The 12,974-nt window shown below is 43.3% G+C and overlaps 1 long non-coding RNA gene across 1 annotated transcript in view; it reads left to right on the forward strand.

Annotated features, from left to right (window-relative positions):
* Window positions 1–12,974, forward strand: part of LOC146430728 (uncharacterized) — a 39,037-nt gene continuing 26,063 nt past the window's right edge. Inside the window, exons 1-2 of the long non-coding RNA XR_014855094.1 lie at window positions 1–201; window positions 1,806–1,967. This is a non-coding gene — a long non-coding RNA (uncharacterized LOC146430728). The remainder of the gene's footprint in view (window positions 202–1,805; window positions 1,968–12,974) is intronic.

The raw sequence follows: 12,974 nt of genomic DNA on the forward strand, positions 1-12,974 counted from the left end.
CATGGAAGAGGGTAGCTGTGAATTATAGAACCACCTTTGTTGGAAATAAGATCAGCAAGTCCAACCGTTCCCCCAGCACCACCCAGGCCACCAATGAACCACATCCCCAAATGCCACATTCACCTATTTTTTAAATCCCTCCAGGGATGGTGACTCCACTGCCTCCCTGGGCAGCCTATTCCAGTGCTTGACAACCTTTCGGTAAAGAATTTTCCCCTAATATCCAACTGAAAAGCCCCTGGTGCAACTTGAGGCCATTTCCTCTTGTCCTATTTCTTGTTAATTTGGAGAAGCAGTGATGTTAGTGAAGTCGCAATCTACAATGACTTACCTTAAATTATGGAAAACAAAAAGAGCAGCCCACAATATAAAACACAGCTGAGTGTAAACATTTCTGGAAATCACCTGAAGGTGCCCATGACTTCAGTGGAAGGTCTGAGAAACAGGGAAGCAGAAGAAGCCACAAACAGGAACATTCTGGTTTAATAATGTCTGTAAGATTGGTCCTTCATGGTAATATAAATTAGGACTTTTTCATTTAAAGAATCTTTTCAGGCATAATTAAGATACAAAATGAGAATAGACCACAGCAATAAAAGTTCTCTTATCTGATCAAAAACATGTACTTCATAGCAAAAAAATTAATATTATGCCATAGGTTTTTAATGTCTTTTCAGTCGCCTATCCTTAATCTATTCTTCTTTCATTATATGCAAAGTACTTAAAATATTTTTAATAAAATCAAAAAGGAAAAAATAACCTAAAAATCCAAAAGCACTTGCTAATTAAATAGCAGTGCCCTTACTTCCATTCAGGCAATCTCGATAAATTACAGTCTTCCCATACTAATTAACTTCAAGTTTAATGGATTTCTCTCACCACCGCAAGCTATGTAACAAAACACAACATGCTCAGCTTTACGAAAACAAGTCAATATTGAAACTGGCTGCTTGATTCTGCTTCAGCAGAGCACTCAAACACGTGTAAGTGCAAACACAGGAGGAGCAGCTCCTTGTGGTGGTGGGAAGTGCCTGATGGAAAGGTGAGCAGCCTTGCTTCAGCACAAGAGCCCAGTGCTCAGGACCACATCGAACATGTGCAGTGAGCATCTGCACACGCAGAGGTGATGTCTAATGCAAAAAAGCACTTTTTAGCCACTATCAGATTTTCTCCACCTCCAATGAATTCACTTGCAATGAATCCAGAGCATTTTCATGGGTCAAGGGGGACTGGTTTGTGACAGGCAGCATGGCCTGTTCTCTGCCATCCCAGGCAAGTGCCCCATGCAGGAACACTGCAGCTGCAAATGTAGATAGAGCTGCATTTCTGAACTGAACCACATCAACACAGAACCATTCTTGGGAGGCTCTATATCTGCATATTAGAGTGATTTTTTTATTTAGTCAGGCAGTTAAAGTAAGGTATTTCTGTTACTAAATTATTTGCTTATTGGGGAGTTGATAAAGGTTTTCAGAAAGTAAATGTGAGTTAAAACATTTTGAAAATACAGGAGATCAGCCACCTAAGATGGTATCAGAATGGCAGCCCCTGATCCTGGGGAAGAGAGATGGGTCAGTATAGTCTCCCTGAGCCACCAGGGAAACACCTGGAGGGAAACAGCTTGGGTTTTGCATCTGAAATTGCTCCAGGTAGCTCTATTTGTGGCTTTTTGAATTCTCTGAGTGATTTTTCTTCCTCTGTCTAACAGCAGTAGGATACTAATGCTCTATCCTGTCAAACAACTGCAAGATTCCACTTATGGATAAAATTATTCATACTTGGTAAATGAGTGTTTCATATCACAGGTTCACCTCCACAGAAGAAGTGAGGCATGCATTTCCCATAGATACCTCAGAAGGATCTGCATTCTGAAGGATCTCCAAGACCAATCCAGACCACACAGCATGGATGGGAAGGGTGTAATCTTCACAGCAAGTGGATTCACAAATAGTCATTATTTTATTCAGGTATTATTATATTTCTGTTCTGTTCTTTCCTTTTCTTTGGCTTGGTAATAAGTAGTGAGGAAAACCTGCTTGCAGACAGAAAGACAGTGTCTAATTAAAGGTAAAGTATTATATTTAATTCTGTAGGAACAACATCAATTCTCCTAATGCAGTGTGTGAAATGTGAAAAATCAGGTAAGCAGTGCATACATTTTTTATGAACATGAGGACCCTGAACTATTACTAATGAAGTACAGAAAGAAAAGACAGGACTCTCAGTAGGAAAATACCATCCATTAAATGTCTCCCTGGGGATCAAATGACACTTACAATTGAAAGACATTAACTACCTCCTACATTTCAATTGGTTACCAGCAGGATGCCTATTTGTAGAGATTTGTGCTGCCTGTACTCTGTTAGTGTAAGATGCCACATTAATATTTTCTGACCTTTGCAGTAGATATTGCCCTTTTTCTTCACAGACCAGCAGCCTGATTTTACTTTTCAAAACCGTTGATCCTGTAAAAGAATGAGCACAAGAGCAACACAGTGAGTGTGCTGGGGCTTGCTGAAGCCAATAGACCTGCTGAACATGTTCTGAATGTTTTCTGATACATGTTACCCTTTACAACAAGACTTCCAGGGTTCTTTTTGTAAGAGCGTACCTGTCTTTTACTAAATGCCTATCAACAAAGATCAAAAGGCTTTTGAAATATTTCCCCTAAGAAAAGCGAAAAATGAGAACTTAGAAATTCATTCATTTCAAAACTGATTAATCAAAGGCAGCTCTTTGATCAGTAAAGGAAGTCCTCGGTTCCAAAACAATGAGCACTTTAATAGGGAGTGATTGCACCTCTCTGGGTATGCTGTCCTTGAGGCGTGTGTTGGGCTCTCATGGGTATCACCACCAGGACACCAAGGCAGGTCTACTTTTCGCTATTGTACCATCTGAAAACTCAACACCTCCATCCTGTGCCTCCATATCTGCTGCCTCCATTTAGCTTCACAGTATGTGGTAATGTTTGCATTAGAGCTCCCTGTGGTTTTATTTACATATATATATGTGTGTGTATGGGTATATACATACACATACAGGCATATGCATATATTCCTGCAATATCTGCTGCCATTCAAATGAGAAATGTGCAGTGATTCCTTCCTGAAGTGGATTTTACATGACTCCTATAGAAAAATAAAATAAAAACAAAATTGTAGGTGCAAAGAGCAGAGACTAAACAGCAATGTCAGGGTCTGAGAGGAGAGATTACAGATCCCACATCTGCAGATGTTTGCAGCTGCTGACTGCCCAGTGATTTGAGGAGCTGCTCTCCTATGTCATTACAGAACAGACAAATGTCTACCACAAATAGTCATTAATAGTTTCTACCCTTAGAGCTTAGTTTGGATCAGACAGAGCCTGTTCAATACTCACCATGCCCATTGCAGAGGTGGTCACAGTTTGGTGACAGGTGAACTGAAACTGTCCTCTGGTGTCCAGAACTCTTCAGGACATAAGGGGCAATGAGGACACTTAACAGCCACATTAAAACGTAAGGAATTCACTCCTTGCACACTGCTCACCTGGAGTTACTACAAGATGATGAATTGCCAGTGATTTTGGGGAGGGTCACAGAGGCAATAGGAAAGCAGGGGATATATGGTTGTTATTAACAGCCAGCATTCTGCTGGTTTTCACACCACAGACAGAGCACAGATGTGCACATAATGTAAAAGTGAAATAATTCCTGGGGACTGACTGTCATGGAAGGTGAAACAACACCCAAAGCAAGCTTTTAAATTAAAAAAAAAAAAAACTGAAAAAAAATCTCTGCAGTATAAGGACATTACAAAGGGACTTTCTGTCCGGAAAGAGATGTAAGAAGGCATTGTATCCTTCAGGGAGATATCAAAGTGAAGCAAGAAGCATTAGAAGTATGAGGCACTTCTACAACTTTGGAATTTCCTCAGTAACATCTGTGCTTCTGTAAAACATTCATACTCCTGAGAGTCTATGAGGAAGACAATGATAATCAAGGTCTGTGTACAACATAACAGCTTTCAGAAAAGGTGGGTGGGTACTATCATTCTCTGGCAGTGACACAGCAACCTAATCACCCTCTGGAAGCGACAAAGCCAAAGCACAGCGAGAGGGGTGTGAATTCACAGCTCATCTGTTCCTCGGCACTCGTGTTTCAGGTGGATGCTCCTCCATGAGAGGTGCTGCTGGCGCCTGCACTGGCTCTGCCATGTTGAGCAACGCAGGGTAGCATTCCCTAATTCACATCAGCCAATCCCCCGAGACCAGCTCACCTCCACCGCACGGCCACGTTGTGCCAGCTCTGCTGATGTTGCCTGACCAAAGCTGTCCGTGCTCGGGCAAACCCCTTGTGCCAGCAAAGAGGAAGGGGCAGCAGTGTCTGGCACAGGAGCACTGAGGAGCACCTGCATCTGCAGCATCTTCTGCCGGCTCGGCTGAACCTGCAGAGGGGAATCTGTCCAGGGCCTCACCGCACCTTCTGAGTGAAGTCAGCTGCTTCACACAGAGGAATTCAGGGCGTTAGCTGATGTGCTCTCAGCTCACATTCCGGTTTTCTTGCTACTAATTGTTTGCATGAGCTTTGAGCCAGCGTTTCTGTGTTCTTCCCTCTTTCCCTAGAACAGCAAATTTACTATCAGTAATTCAGGCAGTACAGTGTCTCCCGAATACAGTGAACATACAGATGTATTTTCAGCAGCATGTTGACTTTTGGTTGGAAACAGCCCCCGGCAAACCCCAGATGAGTGGCCACTATTCTGCTGTTTATTGCAGCAACACATTCCAGCATTTGAGCCAGCAGAGATACTTGAAAGAAAACAGAGCTGATCAGGTCTGTTAGACTCAGTCAATAAATGTGCAGCAGGTTTGTCATTTTACAGAGCTGCATCCCCTGTTATGTCCCAGACTCTTTGGCAGACTTGAAATACCAAATCCCAGGCTAATATATGTAGGTTTGACTCCCTTGCAGTCAGCTCTGGTTTATATCACCTACGAGTCTAAAAAATATTCAGTCCCAAAATGTTAAACTCTCAGAGGATCACACAGGGTAGTTCAGGTTGGAGGGCAGCCCAGGAAATCGCCATGTGCAACCTGCTGCTCAAAGCTGTGCCAGCCTGAGGTCAGACCAGGTGGCTCAGAGCTTTGTCCAGTCAGGTTCTAAAAGCTTCCAATAATGGAAACTTCACAGCCCTTCTGGCAGCTGCTCCACTACTCAGGAGTCATCCTGGGGAAAGCAGTTTTCCTTACACTCAGTATAGATCTCTTGTAGAGTTTATATCTCCTGTCTCTGATCCTTCCACCATGCTCAGCCAGTGAAGAGTCTGGCTCTGCCTTTTGGAGCCTTTACTGTTACAAGGCTTTTCCTTCCCAGGTGAAGAGTTTGTATTGATCCTTATTGAATTTTGTACAGCTCCTGCTGCCCTTTCAGCCTATCAACGTCCCTCTGAATGGCTGGTCTGCCCTCAAGCTACAGACAGCACCTGGAAATTGGTGTCATCTGAAAACTTGATAAAAGTGTGCTCCACCACCTTCTCCAGGTCACTGGTATATGTCACTAACAGGGCAGGTCCCAGGACAGATGATGGAGTACTGCACTTGTTACATGCCCATGAGTGTGCCTGAGATCAATGAGCTAAATCATCCAGTTCTTTTATCTATTGAGTTCTCTGTCCATCCAGAATGTAATGTCTCACATTAGATAGAGAACTATGTAGGAGACTGATGAAAGCCTTGCTGAAGTCAAGGTAAATGACAGGGAGGTTCCTCACCCACCCACAAATGCTGTTGGCTCATTACTGAAGGCAATCAGGTCAGGCAGGCCTATGTACTCAATCTGTGCTGACTGCTCCTGACCACCTTGTCCTTGTGTCCACAAGTGATTCCCAGGACAAACCTGATGCACAGACTGTGGAAAATACACATATCACTGGAAATTCCCATTCAACACCTACCGTGGGTTGGCTGGTGCCAGAGAGAGAGCCCTCTCCTAGCTGAGCAGGACCTACCAACTGACACAGCTCAGCCTTAAGGTGTGATGAAACACTTCCATCAGAGAATCAGAATCGGAAATAGGTCAAAATTAACACAAAAAAACTAGTAGTTTTAGGCAGTGAGTGCATTTAATCAACTGCTTCAAGAAGAGACGTACAAAATCATTTTTTTGAAATCTGCTTTCTACCCTAGAAATTGCTGTTTCTTATACAACATCCCAAAATTTGATATATACTGCAGCTGGTTCGTAGTGCTGTATAATTTTTAAAACAGATGGGGCTTGTTTAGTTCCAAAGCTCTGGAGTATGCTGGTTTTAAATACAAATCTGGAAAATTTCCACCTAATTTGTGCTGCAAATTTAGCCTGATTTCACAGCAGCTGGACATGTTTCCCTAACTCATGTTCTCCCAGAACATGGCCTGTACCTGCATATGCACATTGATCTTCAAGACAGACACAGAACCATGGAATGCAAATGTTTTCTCAGTGTGCATGTGGGACAGCATTACTACTTTCATGAGATTTTACTTGGGTTTTTAAGGCAGGCATGGCATTAAGGATTCACATTCACTCCTCTGTCTATGTGGCACATAGCACACTTGTGAAACTGTTGTAGAATTTTCTGAGAATTTACTTTCTTATTTTAAGCAAGACAATTTTTTACATTCCTTTAACTTTATAACCAAGTGCCTTTGTACCATCTGTCGAATTACTCACATGGAGCCATAAAAACATTCTAAGATAAGCTAATATACTTTTTATATGCTGGTGAATGCCACAATTTAAAATATTTCTAATCTAGATTTGACATGGCTACTAATCAGAGCTCAGTATCAGAGGACAAATAAGTATTTTCTCTTTCCAATGATATACAACACCACAACATTTCAAAAAATACAACATATAAATTACCAGCCCAGCATTGAATCTTACAAGACATGAAGTTTTGGAACATGACATTGCATTGTTCAGATGTGGGAGAGCCTGCAGAGCCAAAGCCACAACATTTTAAATGTGATGTATTTTTTAGCCTAGAAATGCTGGGGATATATGTGGCCATATATTTTTTAAAATTGCTTCCTTTGTCTTGAAAGGGAAGAAAGATTGTTAAGTTTTATTGTGGCACAGAGGGAATCACATCAGCTCTGAGAGGAAATAACACTGCAATCGAAGAGCCTTCAAGAGTGCATCAAGGATGGAAGGTGCACTGAAATGACTCCTCACCTTCCCGCCGTGGATTCAAGGAGAATGAGCTCTGGTGCTCTGGAGGAGTCAGAGGGGAGGGAGGAAAACAACATTCCAACATCTTGAATTCAGTTTGCCTAAGAACCCACAAAACATTCTGAAAGCTGAAGTACTGATAGCTATACTTGGCATTATCCTCTTCTCTCTAATACCTGAATACAGCATTTAATGTCACAGCCTGAAAGAAGAATGTCACCCAGACAATCTGACAAGAAAACAAAACAAAAAGTGGCTTTAGTTTAGTGGATTAAGAGGAAAGTGCACATAATAGAGCATTTCTATCTTTTATCACAAAATGGTGTCAATAGTGCCTGGTCACTTTTAGAAACCCAGGGAGCAGGTAAGGCCATCGGTGTTCCTAAAAGCCAAAAAAGCTGGAGAGGGAAGGCTTTTATGAAGTGAGTAACCCAGAACTGCAGAGTTTCACTTATTTTGAATGCGTTTTTGCAGTCCCTTGTCCTTTTTGGGATTTTTATAACCAGTTATTAAAAATGTTTGTCAGAGTACCATGCTAGCTGTACATTCTCAGGTAATGCTTCCAAAAAGCACTGCAGATCTGTCAGCACAGCGCCAGCAGCACAGATGCTCTCAAAACAGCAAGCTTTACAGACATACAGTAAACATATATGTGAACCCAAACACGATAAAGTCCATGTTCCACTTGTCTCTGACTACTCCTTAAGCACTGCAGATGAACTCTCCAATGTCTCTGTTCTAACATTCAAAAGAGTGCAGAGATTTTTCAACAATACCATAAATAATACAGACCTCCAAGCAAGAATATAATTTCCAGTTTTCTGTACACTCTGTGCAAGGTCTCCATTAACAGCACCTCAGGTGCCTCTCTCTTGTCCCTGGATAACTCAGCTCTGCTCCTAGCTCAGAAACCTGTGGGAGGAATAGATGCAGACACTGCAGATGGAAATGGCAGCTAAGTAAAGCACTTTACTTCCAAACCTACCTGCACAGGAAACTCCTGCGTAGACAATCCTTAGTCATCATTGTTTAAACCCAAGTCGAGGATTTTCATACACTTCCTCCTCGCTCTGTCATAAGTACTTTCCTTCAAAGCCCCAGACAGTATTCACAGATGTGATGCACAGTCACACAATTGTAGTCACGCAATTTCTAAATAGTCTAAATAATGCTTCAGACAAAGATTTTTCAGAACTCACACTGATGTCAAAAGGACTCCAAGGACAGGAGACTGGTGGTCAGTAAGGTAAACCATGGATTGGAAAGAGGATAAAGCTGGTATTTTGAGCAGCAAGCTGCAGGGGTGGTGCAGGAACCGCAGCAGTGAGAGGTACGAGTCAAAAAGTAACGGTCCCTAACCTAATGGTGCTTTTATCTGTCATCCCATGTGAGCCAGGAACTGCAACATGCTGCCTCCCCAAGGGCAAGGTACTGTGGGAAGCTGGATCAGCAGCATGTTGACTTTTGATTGGAAACATCTCCCATTTGTACCAGGTTTCTGCTAACACACTTAGTGTCCAATTTGCAAAAATATATGTGCATACTTAAAGACTATCTTTGACAGGCTGCCAGCTCTTGTGCTGAGGAATGCAATCCAGAAATCCAGAGTTGCTAGGCTCTGTGTGGCTTGCTTTCTCTCTCTCAAAGAGCATTTCTCTTCAGTATAGAAGGTTCCTACTGAAACTGAATCTGTTGTGGAAATCTGCCATCCCTCCTAAGGGTGCTGCCCTGTGGAGAGCCACAGCCCAGATCTGTATGTGACCAGGTCACATCCTGCAGTGCACCATATCCAAGGAGTGTGGATGTTGCTGCCCTGAAGGAAGAGCCTGCCTGTTTCTCAGTCCATGCAAAAGCACGGGGCCCTGGGGCTCTGTGTACCAAAGGATGTGCCTGTGCTATTTGAGCTATGAGAGAAATCCCAGCAGTTCAAACATGGGTGTGTTTTGTCTTTGTCTTAGTGTGCTGACCCTGGGCTGTGGTTTGTAACTAGTCTTACACTAGACAGGATACGTAATAAACCAGACGAACATTGAATAAATAGAAACAGGTTGCAAAGCCCTCCCTCATTTGTTACTAAGAGACCTCCCATGCTCCATACATTAAACAGAGATGAGATTTTCCATTGTTTGAAACCAGTTGTAAAGATGTTCCTCTGCCCTAAATCTCTGCCTATTACCAATACACCACAAACTTCTGCTTTCAGGCTTGAAATGGCATGAGCTCTGCGTGTCTTTGCACTCCTGTGCTCCAGGGGGAACCTGGGAATCATGTCCTCACAGGAGTTTCAGCCCAGGTTTGAAGACCTATGACATTCAAATGGATGAGAGAAGCTTCAGAGAAGTCTCTGAACTTCAGGCTACTCTTCTGAACTGCACTCAGATGTCAGCCCCTAAGGAGTCCACCCATCATTTTTAGAACCTTATTAGCTAGAGCTTAAGGGAAATAGCTATAGATTTTATTCAGCAGGGACATTCTGCCATGTGGAGCAACGCTCTCTGCATTCATTTCCTTTTTTGCAATGTTTCAGTATTGCACATTATTTAGACATCAGATCTGAACACAAATAATTGTACAATAGAAAGCAGTGACTCAACAGGTTATTGCCACAATAACTCCTACATCCCCACTGTGTGCAGAGTTAGCTTGGTTGCTTACCCCAGAGATGAAGGTAGTCCCATTCCTAATCACTGAGAGCCATTTATCATCCCCAAGGCAGAAGTGCACATCCCTCAGTTTGCATTATTGAGACCATAAGGCATTCTCCAAACTGAAAGAGAGAGGGAAACCTCTGCTTACAGCTGTTAGTGAATTATTCATACACCTCTCTCTAATATTGCTTCTCCCATTCTTTAGTTTGCAATCAGGTGCAGAGCTTATGCAGGAAGGTAGAGCAGGTGGAAGCACTTCCATCCAGTCACTCTTCACTGTTCTGTTTTCTCCTTCGGTGCCCTCTTCCATTTGACGTCGTATCCCACAGACAGAGGGATGGGGCATAATTTCCTAGTCTTCCTTACTAATTTCTAACAGATTCATGAAACAGGAGAAAATGAAGGAAACCATGGGTTCATTTATTTAAACACACACTACACCTACAAGGTTGCCACAATACAGGTGAGAGAACACAGACCCAGAACCCCACAAAGAGACTGTGCTTCTAGAAGTTTGCACAATTACGGAGCCTCACAAGCCTCCCGGATTCACACAACAGGATGGAAAATCCCCTATCTCTGCATTACAGCTTCAGCACTGCTACAGCAGACTGGAAAAGACAGCTGTAAGCCTAGGGAATAACCTAACAGCTTTTCAGTGGAGTACAGGCACCTCACTCTCCTGTTGCAGTATCAAACTCTCTGCAGTTTGCATTTAAAGACAAAAACTGAACAGTGAGATAGGAAGGTGGGGGGATAGGAAATGCAGAGCAAGCCTATGTGGTGCAGCAATTCTCCCTCTCTCCAGACACCTCAGAGGCCCCTCAAGCCCCATGGAACTGCAGAGCCATGCAAAGGGGCAGGACTGAAGGGCACCATATGCACAGGCAGCCCTGGCGTGGCTGGAATCACCCTGCACACAGTGGTTCCTGTTCATTTGACTTTTTAGTGCTTGTGACTCCCCTTCCAGGAGCTCATTACAGCTCAGTGCGGCAGCAGCCGCTCTCCCTGTCACATCTCATCGTGCGCCAGATGAGGCTGCCCTTTCATCTCTGTGTTTTTTTAAGCTAAGCTTTAGCACATCGGGGGAACGTCTTTGAAATCCTTACTGATTCCCACTGGAAACGGTGCCAAGCGAACGAATCATTTCCCACAGACGTTTTCTTTCCCCAGGGCCACAGGCAGGCTCAGCTCAGCCCTGTGTTTCTGGTGTCATCTAGAAAAAAACAAGCCCAAACCCAGCTTGCCCTCTCTTCCAACAACATTTTCTGGGTCTGTCCAGAGCCAGGAAGTTCTCCCACCGCAGCCCAGTTGAAAGCATGGTGGTGGCAGAGGGCAGCAGCAGAGCTCCCAAGACAGCTCTGACAGCTTTTTGAAGCTCATTTAGCCTCAGCTTGGACACTTCAGCCCAAATTCTGTGCCAGAGCCGGGCAGGAGAGGTTTAGGGTTTGGTGCTTTGTGCTGCAGCATCCCTGGAGCAGGGGGACAAATGGTGCCCCCAGACACCGAGTGCAGCTCTGGGCACTGCTCCCTCCTGGGACACACCAGACCCCAGGGCTGGAGCTTCCCCATGCCCACCACCTTGATACTTTTATTTTGAAGCAGCGTTGGGAAGAAATATTTAGCTACAGAGAGGAACCTTGTCTCATTATCTGTGTGGCCTTTTTGATGAATTATAAAGGGCTCCTGCTGCTTGCTAAGCATGTTCCAGATGCCATGCCACAGGCAGATTTTTTTTTTGTTTTTTAAGTGACAGAAATATTTTTCCAGAGGTTTGCTGTAAATTATAGAATGAGCTTTGTGCACTGTGGGCCGGGAGTTCTAGCCAGCATGTAAACACTTGTTCAACACTCATGTCAAGCATATATTCCAGGATTTGTTTTAAGGAATACATGATCATTCTATCACATCTACATAGCCTCATAGTCTTTTTGTTGTTGTTTTTTCACAGTCTTTAACTTCTTCTCAAAGCATCCCTGTGAGACAAGATATTTTATGATTCCCTTTTTTTCCAAAGAGAAACATTAAGATTTTTATGGATCACAAAGAGATTTAGGTACTTAAGTAGAAAGTGGAACCTTAAATCCCACTGAAATGAACCAGAGGTAAACCCTCAACAGCACTGAAATGCTTTAATACTTCACTACATTTCTGCCTAAGTGCTTTGCCCAAGGTCATGAAAGACTTTTGGGAAAACAGCTCCCAACATCACAACTTGCTCAGTATTTGCTCTCCCTCTAAAGGTGGAAATTTAGCAATTTTGCAAGGTCATTTGGGAAAACAAGACCCACCTGTTGTGATAGCTAAGCCGCAATGGGCAGCAGGTACCTTTGCCTGAGCACAACATATCAATGCAGCTATTCTGCTTCCCAGCTTGTTTGGAAGTAGCCTGGAAATCTCAGCACAGGAGTGTATTTTGTCTGGCCAACATCACCTAGAGCAGGGCAGAGGCTTGAGCCAAAATCCCAGGGGTTCCACCCAGTTCCTTAACCACAAGGGCAGTTCTGCCCACGTCATCCCTCTCCCATTTGGGGGGTTAGGATGAATGAACAGTGCTTTTTCAAACACCACAGAGAGTGTTTGATGTGGTGGGGCCTGAATTGACTCTTTCAGAGTCCCTGAACCTCTTCCATACTCACAGAAAAACAAAAATCTTCAGATTTTTTGTTTTAAATTCAGACCTAGTTACTGCTGAGCTCTGGAAGCAGCATGCACACACAGAAAGCTTTATGCCTCCCTGACTGGTGTCAGGCAGAAAGTAAATTATTTATGAAAGCACACCATGCAATATTTTATTTTGGATTTAAAGGGGCAGGAGTGATGGGGAGGATAGTTAAAATGCACTCAAACCTGAGTCTTTTATTTTTGCTCAGGAACCACTCCCTACTAAGTCTGGTTGCTCAGAAGCATAAATATAATCTCATCTCTATTTACATGAATAATCCCATTCAATTCAGTGGAGTTTCTCCTAGTTGCCACAGATTTATACAGGATAAGATTCAGGATTTGCCAAAAAACTTCTCTGGTGCCAGTGCCTTGGGGCTGAGTGGGTGTTTGCAAACACAAACTCACTTTTCCTCCCACTGTCTGATCCACTTGTAGCTTTTCATTTTCCATGCACAAAGTTCCTC

The sequence above is a fragment of the Lichenostomus cassidix genome, chromosome 14 (assembly GCF_008360975.1).
Source record: "Lichenostomus cassidix isolate B80296 chromosome 14, HeHo_3.0, whole genome shotgun sequence".
Classification (NCBI taxonomy): domain Eukaryota; kingdom Metazoa; phylum Chordata; class Aves; order Passeriformes; family Meliphagidae; genus Lichenostomus; species Lichenostomus cassidix.